Here is a 23330-nt window from a genome sequence, read left to right as displayed (position 1 = left end):
AAACACCGAATTGTATGCTTTCAAGCAAATAATTTCATGTATGTAAATTTTATCTTTAAAAAAAAAAAAACCTATTATTTAAAAAAAGAAGCCAGAGAAGAATGTAACTTACTGCTGGGGAGAACTGAGGGAAGTGAAAGAAGCGACTCTTTGCTAAAGTGTTACAGCTTGAGTTGAGGGAACAATGTGAAGCTTAAAGAAATTACCTAAGGGAGTAAGAAATGCCATGCCTGGATATAATGAATCCCATCACAGGGCTTGAAATTATAGAAGAAAGATCAGGACTCATTCACTAAAGATGAGAACCAGGCTTCCAAAAGCATTTGGAACACCAGCACCTTGCCCTCGAATTCTGAGGTTTCAGATAAATGAGAAGGAAATCAAGACGATTCACTCACATCCAGATGAGAGAGAACACCTTGGTAGAGCTGCCTACAGTAAAAAGATAACATCGCGAGGATAAATAATTACACTGCAGCAAAGAACATAGTGGAAAAGATCGTGCAAAGATAAAAGGTGAGCAATCGCTGCTTATGGAAAGCACAACCCCCCTCGCCAAGTAAAGCAAGCCCAACCCAAGGACTACTAGAAAACCCCATAAAAACAGAAAAATGGTATGCTATAAACAACACTGAAGGTCATATCAGACTAAAAAAATTAGATTTTAGAATCATGAAAATTATGACTTAAAAAAATGACACTACCATTATTACAAAGCAAGCAATAACACAAAAAAAGAATTCTGGTATAATGCTAAATAAAAATGATATACAGGATCACCTGGGTGGGTCAGTCTGTTAAGCCTCTGACTCTTGATTTCAGCTCAGATCATGATGTCAGGATCCTGGGAGTGAGCCTCAGGTTGGGCTCTGCACTCACTGGGGAGCCTGCTTGTCCCTTTCCCTCTGCTCCTGCACTGCCCCCCACCCCATGCTCTGTCTTCCCCTCTCTCTCTCTCAAAAAACAAACAAACAAAAAAAAAAAAACAAACAAAAACCCCAAAAATGATACAAAAATATATACATGATTACAAATACTTAATAGAATTACAAGAAAATACCCAGGTCTGATAAAGCTAATTGTTTCAAGGTGTTTGGGCAATGGCTCTTTTTCCCTTCTCTTCATGTTTTTGCATTTTCCAGGGTTTCTATAGTATGACTCTGATATTTTTATAATGAATATCTTAAAAGGTAATAGTTTCTGAATTCCGTAGTTGTGGATGTGCTTGTGCACGGGTCAAGTTCTATGCGCACAATGCATAGTAACAACAGACTAAAATGGTAGGCTGAACAGACTGAAGGAAGTTTTATAACTCTTCCTCCCAAAGTCTCATTGAAATTTCCAAGGAGACAAAGAGTTAAAGAAATAAATCCCACACGCTCTGATGAGCACTGGGTGTTATATGCAACTAATGAATCCTTGAACACTATATAAAAAACTAATGAGGTACTATATGTTGGCTAATTGAACATAATAATAAAAAAAATAAAAATAAAATAAATCCATTAAGTGCTGGAAACCAAGGACTGGTAGATATTGTGATAAGGTTTTATAGTACAAAAGTAAATGAGGTCGAATTTATGAAGAAACCAGCGCCAAGCGAGTGGCCCTTAAGTCCAAGCACATATGGAAGAAGACTGCCAGAGAATCACATCACTATCTTCCCAGCAAGAACCCTCTCAGCCACCTAGGGTAGAGTCAGTAAACCCATGGGGCCAAAAAGCATCATGCATTGGTAGACGAATGCCTACTTAAAACTTTGAGGATGTACTAGGCTAGTGCTCCACAGAAAATGCAGCATTTTCAGCAGAATAAAGCCTGGAAAACCATTCCCTAAATAAAGCAGAGGGGCTGTAACTGTGGGCTCCTTGCAGAGCCAGAGGCTAAATATGACTATTGGTGGGGGGTGGGGGGGAAGCAGGGGTAGAAAACACCACACACTTAAGAAACACAAATTTTCAGATGAAGAGACATCCTGGGCCAAAAAGGGCTAAGCAAGGAGAGCAAAAAGAAGAGCAAGAGAGACAGCTAGACATAGCTTACTTTTCGGAAAACAGAAAAAGAGGAAAGGCTACCCAAATCATTTTATGAGGTTAGCACCTTTAATACCAGAGCTAGGCAAGACAATAGAAGAATAAGGAAGAAATCCATCTCATCTCTGAACACAGGTATAAAATCAAATAAGCAATGTATAAAAAAAAATAATCTAGAATGATAGTAAAGATGTATCCTACTAATAACAATGTGTGTCAGAATTAGAAAAACCTAGGAATGTAATCCAACTCATTGAAGGAGAAAAAAGTTACATTTGTTTCTATAATTGAAATGATATTTGATGAAATTCAAGTGTACATCATTTTTAAGAACAAAGCAAAGCAAGAGTGGAAGGTAGAAAAAATAATTTGTCTCCCCATCTGTCACCCTCATTTCTTCCCTCCTTAAAGAACTGCCACCTTTATTCACTCTTCTCTGATGGTAATTGTGATGGTTTTGAAATATGTCCACAACTTTTTTGATACTGGTTTCTGCAAGAGCCCAATTGACAGAAGAATGGTTAAATAAATTCTAGTATATATAATACTATATAATTTTTAGAATAATGAATTGAATTTCATAAGCTGTTTTGGAAACAATGTCAATGAAAAGTAGGGGGAGATAACTTGTTAGAAGTCCATTTATGGGGGTGCCTGGATGACTCAGTCAGTTATGGGGATGCATCTGGTTTTGGCTCAGGTTTTGATCCCAGAGTCCTGGGATCAAACCCTGAATCCAGAAGCTCTTTGGAGAGTCTGCTTCTCCCTCTTGTTCTGCCTCTCCCCCTGTTCATGAACATGCATGTGCACACACTCTCTCTCTCTGTGTACACACACACACACACACACACACACACATCTCAAATAAACCAAGTCTTTAAAAAATGTCCATTTATATTTGGAGGTGTGTGTAATGTCTGGGAGAACATACATCAAAGATTTAAACTGTCATGAGAGATACTGGATATTTTTTATGTATCATTAAATAATTTGAAATATTTCAATAAAAAAGTTTTATTTAAAAAATTTTATTGAGGTATAATTAAATATATCATATTGGTTTCAGGTGTACAATATATTGATTCACCAGTTTTATACATTTCTCAGTGCCTATCACGATATGTCTATATTCTTAATCTCCTTTCCCTCACCCACTTCCACTCTGGCAACCGCCAATTTGTTCTTTATATTGAAGAGTCTGGTTTTTTTTTCTGTTTTCTTTCTTTATTCATTTATTTCTTAAATTCTACATATGAGTGAAGTCATATGGTATTTGTTTTTCTCTGTCTGACTTATTGCACTTAGCGTAATACCCTCTAGGTCCTTCCATGTTGTTGCAAATAGCAAGATTCATTTTTTGTGGTTGAGTAATATTCCATATATATATCTTCTTTATCCATTCATCGATGGATAGACATGTAGGTTGTATCCATATCTTGGCTATTACAGATATGCTTCAATAAACATAGGGATACATATACCTTTTCAAATGAATGCTTTCATTTTCTTTGGGAAAAACCCAGTAGTGGAATTACTAGATCATACGGTACTTCCCTTTCTAATTTTTTGAGGAACCTCCACACTGTTTTCCAGTGACTGCCCAATTTGCATTCCTACCAACAGTGTAAAAGGGTTCCTTTGTCTCCATATCTTTGCCAACACTTACTATTTGTCTTTTTTATTTTCTCCATTCTGATGGGTTTTAAGGTAAAATCTCTTCGTAATTTTGATTTGCATTTCCCTGATGCTTAGTGATTTAGAGTTTCTTGTCATGTGTCTTTTGGCAATTTGTATGTCTTCCTTGGAAAAGTGTCTATTCAGGTATTTTGCCCATTTTAATGAGATTATTTGTGGGTTTTTTGGTGATAAATTGTATAACTTCTTTGTATTTTTTGGATATTAACCCTTTATTGGACATATCATTTGCGAGTATCTTCTCCTATTCAGTATTGCCTTGTTTTGTTGATGGTTTCCTTCACTGTGTCAAAGTTTTTATTTTGATATAGTCCCATTAGTTTATTTTTGCTTTTGTTTCATCTAGAAAATTGTATCTATGGCCAATGAAAAATAAATTACTCCTATGTTTTACTTAGAAAATTTTATTTTTTGAAAAATAAATTTATTGAAACAGATTCATTTTCCTGATTTAAAAAGAATTTTAAAATAAAAAGAATTACTAAAGATTAAGGATATGTACAGTAGTCTATATAAGACATAACTATATCTAATTTCAGATTTATTTATTAGTAATTTGTCACATCTTGTCAGATATCTAACAGTCACTATAATCAATTCACATTTAACTTTAGGATTAGAGAGAACAAAATGTCTAATTCAATTTTAAAAATTAGACATGTCACTTCAGGCCTTTGAGAGTATTTTGATATTTCATTTAATTGATAAATTAAAATATTTTTAAAAATTGGCAAAATCGGTGTTTATAGCCATCTTGCTCATATCAATTTGTCTTGAACATCTTAGCTCAACGTGATTTTTTAAGAAAAACTACTACAAAAACTGCATCGAGAATAAGATCCATACCCTCACTCCTTCCAAAATTGTAACCACTTTCCTTTTCCATGTCCACCCCATAACACAAAGAATTGGATTAGCCCACCCACCAAAACAAAGGAGCTGGGAGGAGTGTAGAAAAGGAAAAGGTAGAAATAAACTGGTCTTACCTATGATCATGGAAAGAGGCAATAAAGATAACCGTGCAAGCCTACATTTGATAAAAAATCTGTGAATTTTTTTGATGCAAATTTAATTTGTCTGAAGTATTATTTTCCTCACAGTGTTACAGACCAGAGTTTGACCTTGCTCAACAGCTGCTCTCTTTGTCCCCAAGGCCATCAATGACAAAGAATCCCGGACACAGGATTCTCAGCACCTGCTGAGAACCTCCAAACCAGAGTGACCTTCCCAGGACCATGAGTTTGTAAGAGAGACCTTTCTAAGAAGTGTCCCCTGTTGAACCTGAACCACTCTGCGTTATTTCCTGAAAGAGACCTGCATTTATGGAATAACCATCCTTCTCTGATTCCAAACTGCTCCCGAAGCAACTGTGTCCCAGCATATCATATGAAGGAGGTGAGTTATTTTCCCAAGAGATGGCCAATGAATTCAGAAGTGGGCGTGTTTTGAGGGCTTTCAGAAATGAAGTTTTCTAAAGTGAGAAAATTGACTATTGCTAGCTGGAGGTAGAAGATTTAATCTCCTTTCCTTATTAGTTTTTCCTTTTCTTCTTTATACCGCTTTAGTATCTCCACAGCACTCCTTGAGGAAGTAATCCTCATAAACAACACATTCTTGTGATCTGCTTGCCTGTGTGACAGCACCTACATAGCAGTCTAGACAGATAGGGAGACACTGGAGCTGCTCTGGGTCTGTGGCCTTTTGGTCTCTGCTACCCAAAGGAGGCAGTGACTTAAGGACTCAAGGGCTTTCATCATGGTGTGACTGACCATGGGCTTCCGAATGGCCCATCTTATGGACAGTTTGTTCAAACCCCCAAGGAGCTTTCACATTTCTTCCATGTATAAAAAGGTTTGTTAATAATGAGCCACATAAAAACATAAATCGCTGGGGTGGTGGGAGTGGTTTCACCCCTCCATGATGTGCTTAAGGTCTGAAGCTACTCAATTTACGGTCTAGTAAGGAAAACTTCAACAAGAAAATCTCTTCCGAACACTAGAAGATTCTACTTTTGTAGAATGTTTTGTAATCTGCATTCTTATTCCCCAGTGGCCTCTCATCCCTCGTCTGATTCTGCAGGATGCTCTTTTTTTCAGGCAGCACACGTTGATGTTGGTATCAGCCTTATTAGTGGATGGTCCCAAGTTAGGTCCTATTTGAAAAGAGGAAGATTGGGAGGCATATAGGGGTCAGCTGGTCCTTTGACACTCTGAAGCAGGAAGGTATTAGCCACTTTCTCCACTAGGGTAGGTAAAGTCCTTTATTAGGCCCTGGCTCTGCTCCCTGGGAAAAATGCCCCTGTCCATTGTTCTCCATGGCCATGCTCTGCCTCAAGCATGACCTTTCTTTTCTACCCTTCTGGGCCACATCTAAAATCATATCACAGAATATGAGCAGCTCTCTCACCTACTTGCCACCTGTAGAAAGTTGGCAGCCCAGAGCTCTTTCGTCCATCTCAAAGTCAGTCTCTTAATCCAGCACAGTGGTATGTTTGCAAACACAGCTTTCAAAAACCTGTTGGATTTTTGATACAGTTAATGACAGCCAATCCATGTGCCAAAATCCACACTGTAATTTTTGTGAGGCTTGTCTCTCTCTCTAGACTCAATTACTAGTACTTTGGGTTCATAACCATTTTTCTCAAAGTCATTTTGTACAGGTGAAAGTATCTACTGCCAGACATGGTCTTAAGGTTTGTCTTAACAAGGTTGTGCCTGGATTCTGTCATTTCCATGAGGCTATTTTAGTAGGTTTTTCAAACACAAGGTATTTTTCAATATTATCTTTCACTGAAAGGAAATGAGAAACAATTTTCTTTATCAATCCTACAGCTTCTGGAATTTCTAGGTTCTCTATTTTGTCTATAAACTGGCCAATTTTCCTAAGCTCATAACTTTCCTGTTATATATTTTCCTATGCTGCAAACTGCAGCCTGTTCAATGCCACAGGTTTGCTGGGTACATTTTTTTTTTTTTTTTTTTTTTTGCCTTTGTGCCATTGAAAGCAACCGTCTCACCAAATGTTTTGCTGCCACATAAACAGGCTGCCTTTTTTCCAGCTTCCTATGACATTCTGCCTTTTCTAGCAAGAAGTGCTTCAGAGTCACAGGACACAATCTTGGCTATATGATGGTAGAATAGTAAAAGAGTGAAAAATTGGGAAGAATAATTCAATTTACCACACTGATATAAATCAACACATATTTAAATCAACACATATTTAAATTTGTCCAAATACTCATAAAAACAACAAAACTCAAGGAAGCAGCATTAACTGTGATAACATTTTCTTGTTTATACCAAATCACAGCTCAAATGTTAATACTGCTCTGATGCATGTTCTTTAGAAGATGACTTTACATCCATATGCCAGATGATGACTAAAATCTCTTAGACCCATTCTGAATTTGAAGTCTTGCAAAGTCATCACTCATGTCATACAGTATGAGGTCTTTTGGCCTCTACTTGGTAGACACATGTCATTTACGTAGCAAGTCTGACTTTGTGCCTTTCTCATTAGACTACCTCAATTAGGGTGGCAATGAGATAAGGTGTGACACTCTGGTTATAATTATTTGGTTATAAGTGATCCTTCTGATGATCTAGAACATGCTCCTGTGTTTCTGCCAGCTTCAGCCAATCGTTAATAATGAGTTGGGCTGGAAATGCCCAAGGCCAATTACCTGGGCCCATACTACTTATTGTAAGCTCCCAGAGACGTTTTCCCTGGCCAGAGCCAATGTTTACGGCTGTACAAGCCATTGTGTTTTCACAATTGAAAGACGCACCTCAGTAACAAACATAAGGGGACTTTGGGGTTCCTGGAGAGTATACAGCATATCCAGAGGCCACACATAGTGAGGTCATAGGTAGAGAGGGAGGGAAGGTGGACCTGGAGATTTGACTTTATTGGTGTTCGAGTGTGGGTCCCTAGTGTCTAGGGTTCACTCTTTATTGGTGAATTTAGAACATAAGGATATGACTGAGGAGTAGGAATGAAAAATCAGGGTGACTCAAGCAGTCAGTTTCAGGGCTTTCTGAAAAGAGACCTTCGCAGGTGGGGGCAACCTCACTCCTTACCTTAGTTGTTTAGCTAGTAGCTGTGTCATACAGCTGGCAATATGTTTATTCGAGATGGACATATTTGAAATGGATCCCCCAGCAATCAAAAAGCTTAATGTCAGGCACTTACAAAACAATCAAAAAAGCTTAATGTCAGGATATCGTGTTAAACATTTTCATGTTATTTTTGGTAGAAAAACACAAGCATTTTTCAATCTCAGCACTCACATACTACTGAGAATATGGTCTGCAGATCCCCAAGCCGAGAACACTGATCTGAAGGGTTACGGGGGGTTTTAAATGACTCGACATTGTTTAAAGAGTTTAACACAATACTGAGTAAGTGCTCAGTAATTTTCAGTTTCCTTCCCTTCCCTTTTCACTTTATAGATTAGACTTTCGTAGTCCGCTGTGAGCATTAATTTGTTCAGCTCTGCCTTCAGGTGGAACATCTGCATAAATCCAGCTTTGTGAATATTTTTAAACTGAGAGATTTTCCATCTGTTTCAGAGTTATAGCAGTCCACATTATCCTCACTTGAGCTCTTAATGATATATGTGTGATGGAAACAAGACGTTTTAACGTGTAAGTATTCATTGCCTCCCCATTCCTGTCTCTGCAGATTCTACTGTTCCCCCACCACCTTGAGCAGGTCTTTCTTTGCCAGTCTCGGTCTTGGTGTTTTTGTAATGCAGAATTAGAAGACAGGGAGAGCAATTGGGCCAGAGCTGCGTGAAGAAAAGGGAAAGGATATTTGCTTTCTGGGTCAGCCCTGAGTTCTTTCTTGTGGAGAATCCAGGTAATGAGCAAAGCAGAAATGAAACCATAAAAAGAAGTACAATTCTAAATTGAATTGAACTAAATAAGAAAGAGCTTGAGGTGGAGGCAGGAGGAAGAAGACAGAAAAAGCCATAAAAGGTGGGTGTCAGGGGAAATGGGGGATTGTAAGGAGACTCTGGAACAAATACGGAGTACGAAAGAAGCGTGGAGGAGAGAGGATATTTTTAAAAGTATTGTTGTGGGCTATGGCACAGATCTCCTTAACAGTTCTTGAGAAATGCACATAAACTATTAAAATGTCTTTTTATTTATGTTGGGCTGCTGGAGATATATTTCTTCAAATGAAATGCTATGCTTAAATTGATTCATCTGAACCCCACATATACACACATATACACACTTTATATTTGGATCATACGCAATCCTTCCTAACTAAACAGCCAGCATCCAGATTACATATTCTCTTTAAACTCAGTCTGGGTCTGTACCTGATCTTTTGCCCACCAAACCCAGGCCACCACCTCCTTCCAGTCTGTGTGAGAGAGAAATATACTTGTATTATGGTTGAACCAATGATTTATAGACTCTGTTATTGCAGCTTGGCCTATACCATAATCAATACATTTAGAATATGTTGCTTTCAGGTTAAGGAATTATTGGTTAATGTACTGTAACTTTCTTTTTTGTACTGTAACTTTTATATACCACTCTCTGTAGGCAAACAATCCCATGTCGTAAAAAAGTTCAATCATCAGAGGAGTGCCATTCACTGGTATGAATTCCCATACAATTATGTTGTAATTGATTAAAATAAAGTTCAGTTTTACAAAACTAGAGTAAACAATTGTAGTGAGCCTGCTGATAGCTATAAATTCTTACAGCGTTTATTCACTTATTTATTAAAAACATTGAATAGTTTCCAGTTCCAAGTCAAGCTCATAAGGAGCTTGGGAATCATCTCTCCTATCCACCCCCCAAAAAAGCTGAATGAGCTGAAATCAACAAAAATTCTGGGATCCATCCAAGAACTGAGATCATAGGGCAAACCTCTGTCCCTGAAAATATAGAGACAGGTGAATCCCACCAAGAAAAACTTCCTGGGAACCTAGCAATATGGTAGGAAACCTAAGTTGTAATTGACAAATCCCTGGAGGCTCTGGGTCGACAAGTTTAAGAATTAAATCTCCAGAGTAGGATCTGGCCTTGGGAAGGTGGGAGGCACTTTTATGAGCTTTACCTCCAAAAGCCCTACCAGGTTCTCACAGCAAATATCAGAGAAAATTGCCCTCTTGTGTCTGGCAGAGAAACCGAAAAAATATTGAATACTTACTATGTAATGTAACAGGCAATGTATTTGTTGGAGTTACAGTGGTATTAAACAAAAGCTCTCCCTTTGGGGGGCTTTTTTTTTTAATGTATTTATTTGAAAGAGAGAGAGAGTGCACAAGCAAGAGGAGGGGCTGATGGGGAGGGAGAGGGAGAGAATCTCAAGCAAATTCTGTGCTGAGTGTGGAGCCCACTGCAGGGCTCCATCTCACGACCCTAGATCATGACCTGAGCTGAAACCAAGAGTGGAAGTTCATACAATGAAATACTATGCAGCCATCAAGCGAAATGAAATCTCGCTATTTGCAATAATGTGGATGGAACTAGAGGGTATTATGCTGAGTGAAATAAGTCAATCAGAGAAAGACAATTATCATATGATCTCTCTGATACGAAGAATTTCAGAGACAGGGTGGGGGAGTCATGGGGATGGAGGAGGAAAATAAAACAAGACGGGATTGGGAAGGAGACAAACCATAAGAGACTCTTAATCTCAGGAAACAAACCGAGGGTTGCTGGGAGGTTGGGGGGCCAGAGTGGGGTGGCTGGGTGATGGACATTGGGGAGGGTATGTGCCATGGTGAGTGTTGTGAAATGCATAAGCCTGATGATTCACAGACCTGTACCCCTAGGGCAAATAATACATTATATGTTAATAAAAAAGAAAAAAAAATCATACTAGAAAACCATGAATCAATGTTGAAATTAGCCTTATTGGATAGTTGATCCAACTCTTTGAAGGAATAACCAACTCTGTAGTTTACTCTTCACATCTGCTATAATAAATGGTAACCCTTTGCAAAAAAAAAAGAATGGAAGCTCAGCCGACTGAGCCACCCAGGCACCCCTCCCTTCACAGAGCTTATATGCTAGTGAAGACAAAGGACAATAAGCAACATAATTCAAATAGTGATAAGTGGTATGAGGAAAACAAGGTGAAGCAAGGCCTGGAAAGTAATGGGAGAGGAAGGTAATTGCTACTTCAGATACGGCGGTCAGGGAAGATCTCCCAGAAGAGGAAGCATCTGAGCTGAGGACCGCAGGGCCTAGAAGCTCGCTCTGTAAAAGCAGAGGGATCCATATTCAGTCCACTCGCATTTTTCTTCCTGACTTTCTAGACATGCATGGACACCAAAGGTCCCAGAGAGAAGCTGACAGAAACAGTCTGACCCTCAATGTATCGGTAAGGTCAACTGCTTGATCTCTGATGCCTAAGATTATTACAGGGAAAAGTTTGATGAGGAAAAAAGAAAGTCATTAAATTCCTGGATGAAGCATGCCATAGGTCTCTTCCCCCCAAAACCTGTCACTCTTTCAGAGAAGACCCTCTGAATTTTGAGAACTGTTTGTTGAGATTGCTTTTCATGGGCTGATTAACTAGTTACGGTGTACTATCATAATGCTCTTTATTAAATGAAATGTTCTGAGATTGGTTAATACAGCTCCCATTTATTTAAATAATATAATTTTATTTCTATTGCTAATCAAATATACTGTTTCCAGGCTGGTTAAATACAGTGTCTGTAGTAATTTTTATTTCAGGAATTGGGCTTTATTTTATTTTATTTGACAGAGAGAAAGGAAACATTAGCAGGGGAAGTGGGAGAGGGAGAAGCAGGCTCCCCACTGAGCAGAGAGCCAGACCTGGGGCTCCATCTCAGGACCCTGAGATCATGACCTGAGCTGAACACAGACGCCTAATGACTGAGCCACCCAGGCGCCCCATCAGCAACTGGGCTTTCAATCAGGCCCATTTGTGCCTATTTTAACATCATTTCTATTGAAAAGTCAGATTCAAGTGATACCCAGTTGTATCACTTGGACAAACAATGCCATTTCCAGAAAAGGCTGGATTCCATATTCTAATAATTTCAAAACCTGAAAACGGGGATTTTCACACTCTTTCTGAGTAGTACAAGTTGTACATGTAAAACATAAACTCAGGGTTGTTCTCAGTGAAGGGCAATGAGAGATCAACACCTGCCTTCCCCACTCCCATTTACCCGTAAAGCAATATACTCATTTTTTATACATTTGTTTACACTCCAAAACCAGAGGAGAGGATACTTGAAAAGCCCAGAGTAACGGTTTATAAACTGTACCCCCAGAAATCGCTATGTGGAGTTGCCTGGGGAGGTGGGTAGAAAAAAGAACAGGCATAGAGGCTGGCATTGAAGGAATGAGAGGTGGTGGCAGCAGGACTTCAGGCCCATCTCAGTCAAGAGAGATAGGCGATGCTGTGACGGCCTATGATCTCAGTGGCAGCATGCCACAAAGGTTTCTTTCTCTCCCCACAAACACCACTGCAGGCCTTCTCTTCCATCTGGTAAGTCTGTGGTCCAGCCATCATCACGGTGTGATGCTACCGTATCTATCTTTGGACTCCACTGCTGCCGCAATGGAAAGAAAGAAATGAGGGTCCACGGGGCTTTTAGGGCCAGCTAAGTGACATGTATCCTCGGCAGGAATGCCGTCACGTGGTTGGCAACCTAACTTCGAGGGAATCTGGAAGACTGAAGCAAGTGCCTGAAATAGACAAGGAACGCAAACTCTTTCTGGCCCTACCACTGCTTTGATGAGAGAAGTAGTTTATCTGTTTACTCATGCATAATGTTTCCAGGGGATATTTTACCAGAAGAACATGTTTTCTGGCTAAAAAAAAAATACATGCAGACACCGATCCAAAAAATAAAAATGCTTATTTCAAATCTAAGATTGCCTCATTCTGGTATGCTTCTGAGAACAGAAAATTTTTATGGTTTGACCAAGTTCAGGAAGACTGTGGATAGACTGATATACTGACTTGTCAGAATCAACAAACAAGGACATCATCCCCTATAGATGCTGAGCTTCCATTCTAGAACAGTAGTTCCAGAACAGGGCATAAAGCTTTGGTGCCCGCCATTCATTCCATCCTTTTCCTAGTTGGCCTTCTCAGGCTACCGAGACTAGACACGTAAGACCCACATTCTCCAGACGTAGCTTGCAGCTTGGATTCGAATGTGATCTAGATTTGACAAATCACAGGCACTGCGTGGGATTGGGCATTTGGAAGTAAGGTGGAGGGCTTGCCTTGCCAGTGGTGCCATGTCTTCCTATAGACCTCCTCCCAGAGACAGTTGAAATTTATCATGCCTTTCTCAGCAGATGTTCCAAGCGTCCACACACAAGTTCCATGGGTCCACTGTGTCCTGAGGCACAGTGAAGGACACAGATTCTGTTGAGTGAATCACAGTTCTGGAGCTAGAGGCATGGTGGCTTTTTAATTACGGCAATTCCTGACTACAACACAGGGCTGGTGGTGGTCTGGAGCTAGTAGCTTCCTGATCAGGGACGAGATGGAAGCTCTTTTGGTGGTCCTGCTTTGCAGTGAACTTAGAGAGCTGTTTTCTTAAAACTCAACCCAGAATTTACTTATTGAGCCCCTCTCCTGCCCACTCTTAAGCTCTTAATGATTTTCTATGTCATTTAATTCCTTCCTGATTAAACTAGCTAGAGTCGATTCGTTTATATCAATTAGGTCCTGATTGATACAAGACCCAAATGTGGAACAGTTATAAATCTTGTCTTGATGAAATAAAGAAAAAGAGAGTACCATGTGGGGACATTTTTAGAAACTTACTCAAATGGTCTCCCCAATGTCCTGTACTAGGATATGTACAATTCTTACTCAAACCCTATTTTCTTCGCATTTTTTAGGCACTACTGGTTTTTATAAATGAGCTAAAAATTGGGGCAACTGGGTGGCTCAGATGGTTAAACGTCTGCCTTTGGCTCACGTCGTGATCTCTAAGTCCTGGTTCAAGGCCCATGTAGGGCTCCTAGCTCTGCAGGGAGTCTGCTTCTCCCTCTGCCTCTCCACGTCTGTCTCTCTTCCTCTACCTCTCCCTCCCTTTCATCACCCCCCCCACCCCCTGCATCTCCCTCTGCCTTTCCCCCTCTGCTCCGCCCCCTTGCCTCTCCCCTTCCCCCTCACCTCTTCACCTCCTCCTCTGCCTCTCCCCCTCTGCTCTTGCTCTCTCTCTCAGATAAAATCTTAAATAAATAAATGAGCTAAAAATTGAATAAGGGTCCTAAAAAAGGTAACAGAAGCTGCAGGTTATCCTTCTTTTTTTTTTTTTTTTTTCATAGCAGGACTCAACAAACATTTTTTGCAAGTGACCAGACAGAAAATATTTTTGGTTTTGTGGCCCATATGCTCTCTTTCACAACTACTCAGCTCTGCCATTGTGGTGTAAAAGCAACAACAGACATTATGTAAATGAATGGGTGTGGTTAAGGCCTAATAAAACTTTATTTACAAAAATAGGCAGTGGCCAGATTTGGCTGGCAGGTCATAGTTTGCCAATCCTTCTTCCACAGTAATAATATCCTAAATTTTATAGATGGGCACCATGGCCACTTGGAATGAAGACTGTGCTTCTCAGCCCTGCTTGCAGCTAAGTGTGGTCATGTGATTAAATGTGATGTAAGGGCTACAAAAAGTAGTTTGGGGGCAGAAGAAGCATGCATTTCTGTCTCCTTTTCTCCCTTTCTGCTGACTGGAATGTGGTCACAGTGCTGAAAACTCCAGCAGCCATCTTGGATGAGGTAGTAACTCAGGACAGAAAGACGTGCCTTAGAGGAGTAACAAGACAGACAGAAGGTGACTAGATCGTTGACATTTGGGAATGTCAGGCAGGCACTTGAATATATAAGAAAGAAATAAACTATTATCTAGTTTAAACCATTTGGGTTTTTTTTTTTTTCTGTTAATCACAATCAATCCTAACAGATCAAGCAAGAATTCAAAAAGCACAGTAAGTAAATAAGGAGCTGCTCAATAAATGATTTTTACTGAAATACTAAACGGCCATGAATTGAAATCAGCACTATATGAAATGAGGCTATCGGGTTGGTGCAAACGATCTAAATGTCAACCCCCCCCTTTTTTTTTTTGAGAAAGAGACAGAGCTCAGGCACATAAGGTAGGAATGTGGGGAGGGGGGCTGGCTGGAGGGAGAGAGAGAATCCAAGGAGACTCCATGCTCAGGGTGGAGACCAACAAGGGGCTCAGCCACAACCCAAAGATCATGACCTGAGCCAAAATCAAGAGTCGGGTGCTCAACCGACTGAGCCACCCAGGTGCCCCGATCTAAATGTTAATTTTAATTACAAAATATAAAAATGTACTTGGTTTCTGGTATTTGCAATACCACATTTCTGTATATGAACTTTCTTGTAGAAAGTAATTTCATTTATTCATGATATGAAATAGAGAAAAATTAATTACATCAAAAGGAAGTAAAACAAGTCTAAATCTAGTTATATAGTGAGAATTAAAAGTTCATAACTAAAATACTCACCAGTTACAGGATAAGCCTCCATTATATATAGTATTCGTATTTATATCACAGTTTAGTCACTGTGCTACAGAAATAGCTTTCTTAGTTTTTACAAGTGCTTCTCTATACCAGTAATATCATTAAAATAGTTTTCCCATCTCTATCCATCTCCCCAACACTCCCTATAAAGGGAGTATCTCATTGGGTACTATTTTTCTTTCTAGGTTAAGAAAAAAAATTCGGAAGTAAGCTCTAGCTAAACTCTTTACAACCTTGCTTTTCAATGTATGGTCCTTAAAAAAAAAAAAAAAAAAAAAAAGCAAACAAACAAAAGGGCAAAAGTAGATCTGTAAGTATGGAAAACAAGCTGGTAGTTGCCAGAAGGGAGGGCAGCGAGAGATGGGCAAAATGGATGAAGGGGAGTGGGAGGTCTAGGCTTCCAGTTACAGAATGAATAAATCACAGGGATGAGAGTTACAGCATAGAGAATATAGTCAGTGGTATTGTAATAGTGCTGTACGGTGACAGATGGTAGCTACTCTTATGGTGAGGAAGGGTAACATATCGAGTTGCAGAATCACTATGCTGTACATCTGAAACTAAGGTAACATTGTGTATCAACTATACTTCAATTTAAGCAAGCAAGCAAGCAAGAGTATGGTCCTTGGACCATTGGCACCACCTAGGAGCTAGTTAGGAATGCAGAATCTTGGGCCACACTGCATCATAAGCTGATTTTTGATAAGATCACACAGGTGACTTTGTATGCATGTTCAAGATTGAAATACTGCTTTTTAATTATTCTGTATTGATATTCAGTAGCAAATATCCTTTAACTTTGTTAGCTCTTTCAATCTCAGAATAACCCAACAACCTAAGTGAAATACTTTTGTATTAAAAAAAAAGAAAGAAAGAAAGAAAGAAAGAAAGAAAGAAAATAAATACTTCTGTATTCCTAAACTACCCACCAAACACAATAACCAAGGTCAAATATCAGGAAGCCAGAAAAAGAACTAAAATTAGCATATATGTCTCATAGCATCAGATCTTTCCCTTTTGTGATCTCAAAGCACTTCTTTTTTTTTTTCTCCCCAGATATTCTTATTTTTATTTTTTTTAATTTTTTATTTTTTATAAACATATATTTTTATCCCCAGGGGTACAGGAAAGATAAAAGACTTATTATCTCAGGTCTTGAGGATGAAGAATGAGATTTTAGTCATAAATCCTTAATGATAAGATGCCATATCTGTAAAGCTACTTGGAGGTCCTACAGAGTCTATTAAACTGTGATAAATAAAACCAGTGGTTTCAAGAACTGATGTTCTTGAAACATCAATTTATTAAGAGCCTGATACAAAGGCTATTATATTATACTATTCTCACTACAAATATTTCAGTTTCATGGTACTATAAGTGAAAGAATATAAAAACTCATGTCTTTTTTTATGATGGTTAACACACCCAAATATATGCTTTGGGGATTTGGAGGAGAGTAAAGATGTAACCCAAGGTTTAAAAGTGCAAACTCTGAAGAAAAGTTAAAAGCTTCTAGAATTAGAATACCTAAAGGAAATTGAAAAATAATCTAACCTCTGTCAAAGAATGGTTTCTGGCTATTTGAAATCTCCAGCACCAACCAGGAAAAAAAAAAAAATTAGTTCCATATAAAGGATGAGAGTTTCAGGTAAGGCATAAAATTAATAATGGAATATCTCTTTCTTTAATGGTATTTAAAAATATATTGGGTAGAATCCCATCCTAATCTAATTGTGGCCTTGACTAGAAGGGGAAAGATAGATTCTATGACTCCTCGAGGTCTTTTTCAACTTAACATCCATTGAATAGTCTCTGCATAAATAAAATTCCATAGTGAAAATCAACTCAAGCCCCTGTACCTTCCGCCATTCCATTTTCTAAGCTTTGGCTGAAGTGCTCAGAAATACTGGCAGCTATATTACTCCTTCTGAAGAAGAAATAAGTAGTAAGATTCTTGATCCCTTTCATACTGGCAGTTTTAAAGATTTTGAGTGCATTTCTGATACTTCATTGAATTCATATTCTAATGTATGTAATAAATTCTTTTCCTGCCCGTTTGACATATCAGTTTATGCCTGAATTAAAAGCCTTATTAAATGTCTCAGTCAAGAACAGGAAGATTCATTAGATTCACCTTTTGCTGAATCCCATGTGATCTCTACACAGCAACTGCGGTGACCAACCCTCCCGTTTTCCTGGGACTGCAGAGACCTTCAGTGCTGAAGTCAAGACTATGGGTAACTCTATAATTTAATAATACATCTTTCTCTGTGTGTGTGTGTGTGTGTGTGTGTGTGTGTGCATGCACACACTTCGGTGCACATTCACCTGTGCCTGCTCATACACATAATTTTCATGTTCTTCTAGATTTAACTTCACTTTAGAATACAGAATAACAAGCAAATAAGTACATGTCTCTTTTCAAGGTATGGGCTATGGAATGAACTGTGCCATTAAGCTGGTAGTTAGCTGTTTATCAACTCATTTTTTTAAAGGATAAGAAAAATAATCTGACGATGAATATCAGTATTGAAAAAAAGAAAGAAAGAAAGAAAGAAAGAAAGAAAGAAAGAAAGAAAGAAAGAAAGAAGGAAAGAAAGAAAGAAAGAATCGATCCCCCAAATAGAGACATCTTATCTTGACTATGGTACAAGTGAACAGTTATTGAAATGGTGCTTCCCTTTTGGCCTTGGTAAATCCATTTTTCCAAGAGTGAATCATTTTCATCTTGCAAGGCTGACAGACAGAAATTCACACACTGCAACGGGCGGAGGGCATACTCTGAGCCAGGTGGCTCGTCATGTGTAATGAAAGGGATTTTCACCATCTTGTCAATCTCATTTTTTCAAAATATTCATAAAATGGTAGAATTGGCTGTATCTGTTTCTTCAATAGCACGGCAGTGTAAAGCAACTGATGCTGAATTACTCAACTTAAAATTTTTAGACCAAAAAAAGTGTCGAGGGTATAGAAACATTGATTGAATCAATGAAAATCCATGAATCGAGAATGATACTTAAAAAAGAAAAAGCCCTCTTCCCCTGGCCCCCGCAATCAGATGCCATCATTTGAGGCAGTTACTAAGTAAGATTTTTCCTTTGAAAACATGTATCTAAGAGGGAATATTAAATATTTATTCCACCACTCCAGTTAGACTCTATTACAGAGTATCCAAAACAACCCCAACTTGATGAGGAAAAGCTTTATCTCATAGAAGAATGTCATGGACTAAGAGAAAATGAAGGACTGAATTAGATTTTAATCATTGTTGATCCCTAATGAAATTATTGACCCAGCCAAGGACTGTCAAGTAGTGTTAAAAGCATTAAGTGCATGATTTATGGGGAATCTGACTTTCGCAGAGCGCCAAAGTAATACCACAAAGATTTCTTTCTAGTCACAGGAGAAAAACATAAGTGTACGGATTTTCATCACCCAAATCCGGTGTGCAAATTTAGCCCTATGAATGGCAGAGCCATCAAATCTCCTGATGTGACACAATGAACTACAAACCATCATCTATGGCATCTCCTAGCCAAAATGTTTAACAAGAGTCCAGCCAAAGTTTAGACATAACTTTCAGCATAAGAAAATAGTGTGAATGGAGGAAGTTCAGTGATAGCACCAGAAGGCAGCCAGACAAAATTAAGATGAATCATTCTTTTAAGATCCTTGGTCTGGTCTATTCAACAAGTCAGTGTATAATGGGAAAAAAATTAAGGATGATGCTAGAGTAAAAGAAATCTGAGAACCATAAAAACTAGATTCAATACGTAGGACTCATTAGCTCTAAAGGGTATTATGAGGATAACTGAGAAATCTGATTGGGGATAGACTATTACATAAGATTAAAATTTTGACTCATAAAGGGAAAGACCATTAGAAACCCAAGATACAAAACAACTTGCAAAGTATTATCTCATTTTAACAAAAAATACATCCATAAGTATAAAGTATCTGAAAGCAAATCAAAAGGATATTAAAGATAATCTCCACTAGTAGGAATATAGAGCTTTTCTTCTCTTAATTTTTGCTTATCTAATTTTCTAGCTTTCTCAAGGTGCTTATACAGTATTTGGAACAAGAAGACATTTCTTTATTTAAAAAACTGTAAGAATTACACAGTGAGTGGGATTGTCATGATTCAACGTCCTTAGAGTTTTAGACCGTTCTAGTACCTAGCAGTGATTACTGCAACACTTTTAATCCCTAGTAAGGATTATTAGAGAAGACTTGCTCATCCTCCTTTTGTTTATTGCTAATAATATGTCTTCCAAACATAAGACAGTGATTCTGTTTTAAAGGAAGGAAAGAATTAAGAAAAAAACAGAAAGGCAGGGCGCCTGGGTGGCTCAGTTGGTTAAGCGACTGCCTTCTGCTCAGGTCATGATCCTGGAGTCCTGAGATTGAGTCCCACATCAGGCTCCCTGCTTGGCAGGGAATCTGCTTCTCCTGCTGACCTCTCTCCTCTCATGTTTTCTCTCTCTCTCTCTCAAATAAATAAATAAAATCTTAAAAAAAAAAAAGAAAAAAGAAAAAACAGAAAGGCAATGAAAGGAAATTTGTGAAGAAGGGAACGGAGAAGGACAGACGTGAGAAATGAAAGAGGAAACACCTATTTTCAAGTACTATGATACACCCATGAATGGAGCCTCTTCAGCAGTCCCTACCCCTCCACCTGGTAACTTCTCTCTTCTCAGGTCAGAGCCGTTCTAGCCCTATAAACAATTTCAATTACCTACCCACTCACCTCTTTCTCCCTAGACTGGGAGTAAGGGCTGGTTTTTGAAACCACTGAAACTGGAATAGAATGGATGCGTATATGTCAACTCATTCAGAAGAAACGCTCCAAGAAAACACAAACTAATACTTATAATATTAGAAAGTGCTCTATAGCCACTACTACTACATCTCTATACATCACAGAAATTAAAGAAACACATTCTGAAGTTGATGATATCCAAAACAACCAGAGAGAGAGAATTCCTGCCAAGAAGGCTGAAGACGTCAGGAAATCAGTGTTCCACGGGATCAGCAGATGATTTCAGATATTGTAGCCTTTGCTCTGTTTGCAGACTTAAGATTGCAGATGGCACCTGTGGCGGGAGGGAGGTCTGCTTCCTGGGTGTGTGGCATGCAGTCTCCAGACCCCGTCTAGTATCTCTTCCATCTTACTGGGAAGCCAGAGTTGAGTCATAAGCGTAGGTCCGGGGCCAGACCTGCATTTCAACTCCTCAGGTTTGCAAACAAAGTCCCTAAACTTGCCAGATTCTTGGCTCCATTATTTAGTAGTTATATGACCTTGAATGCAGATTCCTCGTCCATAAAAGCCCGATACTAGGACTGTGCCCATAACATTGTGTAGAAAGAAAGTGGTTCACCCTGCACAGTGCCTGACACCCAAATTTCCATAATTATCAACTCTTGTTACTATTCTTTTTCTCAGTGAAGGGTTCCACTACGCCCCTAGTTACTCAAGGCTGAGGTTCATCCCAGAGGCCTCCCTGCCCCTCCCACGGGAAATTGGCCACGTCCACAATTAGCATTTATGACTGCTCCATTTTTAGGGAATACAAATGCAAGCAGTGGGCATAAAATACAGGCCTCCCAATATCTAGCCTCCGCCCACTTCTTGGCAGGCTCATGATTTTCACGATTTCCTTTACACTTCCAAAACTTTAGCTTTAAGCCATGGTCATTTGTTTATCTTCTTGAGGATGTGACTTTCGGTGGGAATCTACCTTACTGTTATTTAAAAACATAAAACACTCTTCATCTGCCCCCTTCAGGTAAAGATGACATTTAACAATAATTGAGAAAGTAACTGCTTTCCAAAAGACACTCATGATTTAGAAATGTACCCATCAGTGTGTGATTTTTGTTCCTAAAAGCGACTTGTATTGCCTACTGAAACTCCTATCATACTTCAAAAAGTTGGAAACAGAATTTTCATATATATTTTAAAATCTCTCAGAGTTTCAGTGAATTATTGAAAGTTTTTAAAAATTAAAATGTAACGTGTTGTGATTAATTTACAAGAACTGGTTGATATCAGGGAAGACCTGTAGGCATAATTTTAAGCAAACACCTTCTGTAATTTGTGGATGGGCTGAAGACAAATGGTAAATATAGCCAGAAATCAACCTGTCCTGTGTGAACCTGTCTTGTCTTGAAGTATCTTTTTTAGAGATGACATGAAAAATAAGGCTCCGATTAACCCAAACTTGAGTCCCAACCTTTAAATTATTATCAAACCAAGATTTTTTATTTTTTAGTTTTTTTTTAAAGATTTTATTTATTTATTTGACAGAGAGAGACACAGTGAGAGAGGGAACACAAGCAAAAGGAGTGGGAGAGGAAGAAACAGGCTCCTTTTGAGCAGGGAGCCCCATGCGGGGCTCAATCTCAGGACCCTGGGATCATGACCTGAGTGGAAGGCAAATGCTCAACTGAGCCACCCAAGTGCCCCAAGCCAAGATTTTTTAAAGTATGAAGCAATTCAAATTATATTCCTTTCACTAAAAATAGCCTGGTGGTCACATTAATATATATTTTTCACTAACAATTATATTTTGCTAGAAACAAAAAATATTTTTGTATCAATGAGAGATAAAAGTTATTTTAAAATATTGTTTACTTTGCCTTTTAAAAAAGTTTCTGTTTGTGTTTTACAGTTTACATGATATAAAAGCACAAGAGTGCACATAGACATTTACAAAAAAATGATTATATATTAGAGATACCAGCCCACAATATTTTTGCTAATCAGTGTATATAATTTAAAAAGCTGAGTGCCGTTGTCTTAGATCAATTTTTTTGGTTTGAGAAACACAGTTGTCAGCATCACCATGGGGCCTAAGCCCAGAAAACCTGACTTTCATCATGTATAGTGGGGATCTGGAATGTGCATTTTTAACCAGTACCGTTGCTGAAGGCAGTTCATAGTCTACATGTTGAAAAACATGGTGTTGAAGGAAATAAAAAGCATTTTGTGGAGCTAATGATCGCCTAAGAATAAGGCAAGTAGGTGATAGCCAGATGCAGTGCCCATAATCAGCTGTCTCCTCGTTCCTCTTAAGGGGAATACTTTGCAAAGTTGACTTCGCTCAAGTATATAATCCTCCGATCCTCGGGGATGACATTATGTCTGAAAGGATAGCTCGGTAATAATTGCCCATTAAAAAAACGTGTTTCGCTGGCATCCATTTACGATCCTAAAAATGTCATTTCAGGTGTTGCGCTATGGGTTAATCATTATAGGATCATCGGAAGATACATTGATGGAAAGGTTTTGGTAAGGGTGATTTCTTTTGAATTCATCAGAGGGCCCAAGTTTAATAAAGTAGAAAAAGATCAATAAATAAGTAAGTATGTAACTAAACAAATATGTAAAAACTGAAAAGTGCAACTTGAAACCCAAAAATCTGCCATCGTGACCAACACCCTTCGGGGCCCATAGAAATACTTCTACACCCTCTTTGCTGTGTGTCCTCAAAGAAAAAGTGATCCCATCCAAAAATGGTAAAGGTTTGGGTTATCCTGCTAAGAATACTGGAGGTGAGCATTGCTTCCAAGAGCAAGGAGAAAAGACAAATTGATCACCGCAGCAAATCCCACGAGTGCAATCTAGACTTACCTCACGCGGTACTTGTTTTCCAGGAAGGCTGGCCATCATTTTCTTGCTTCTCCAATACATGCTTCCATAGGTATTCAATGTTTAGCCAATCTCTTCAATGATTGCAACCTGGCAGTGAAAGGACATTTTGCAATATTAAACAATTCATATCACTCAAAGATTGGTAAGTGTGTAGATCTACACAAACCATTCACAAAATTGGATACCAGTGCTTTACACTGATAGCCAGCTATGCCTTGAACACTAGCATTAACGAATAATTTATTTATATAAAATGTTCTTAATTTTTCAAAATGTTAAATAAAATTTCAGCTTTATTTAAAATCCTATATTAATTATGAATTTTTCTTTTCTATTTGGATGTTATATACAAGGTAGTTTAGAATAAAAATAGCACTTCATAATGATATATATTAAAATAAACTTAAAATTGTCT

The 23330-nt window shown here is 38.5% G+C and overlaps 1 long non-coding RNA gene across 1 annotated transcript; it reads right to left on the bottom strand.

The window, feature by feature from the left end:
- Positions 1 to 4957: 4957 nt before the first annotated feature.
- On the bottom strand, positions 4958 to 22996 carry LOC116594383. The gene is made up of 3 exons (XR_004287189.1): positions 22895 to 22996; positions 6135 to 6242; positions 4958 to 5880 (listed from the first exon to the last, which is right to left on the bottom strand). It is a non-coding gene; the product is annotated as an uncharacterized LOC116594383 (long non-coding RNA).
- Positions 22997 to 23330: the final 334 nt, after the last annotated feature.

The sequence above is a fragment of the Mustela erminea genome, chromosome 6 (genome assembly GCF_009829155.1).
Source record: "Mustela erminea isolate mMusErm1 chromosome 6, mMusErm1.Pri, whole genome shotgun sequence".
NCBI classification, from domain to species: domain Eukaryota; kingdom Metazoa; phylum Chordata; class Mammalia; order Carnivora; family Mustelidae; genus Mustela; species Mustela erminea.
This window is presented reverse-complemented; position numbering and strand designations above follow the sequence as displayed.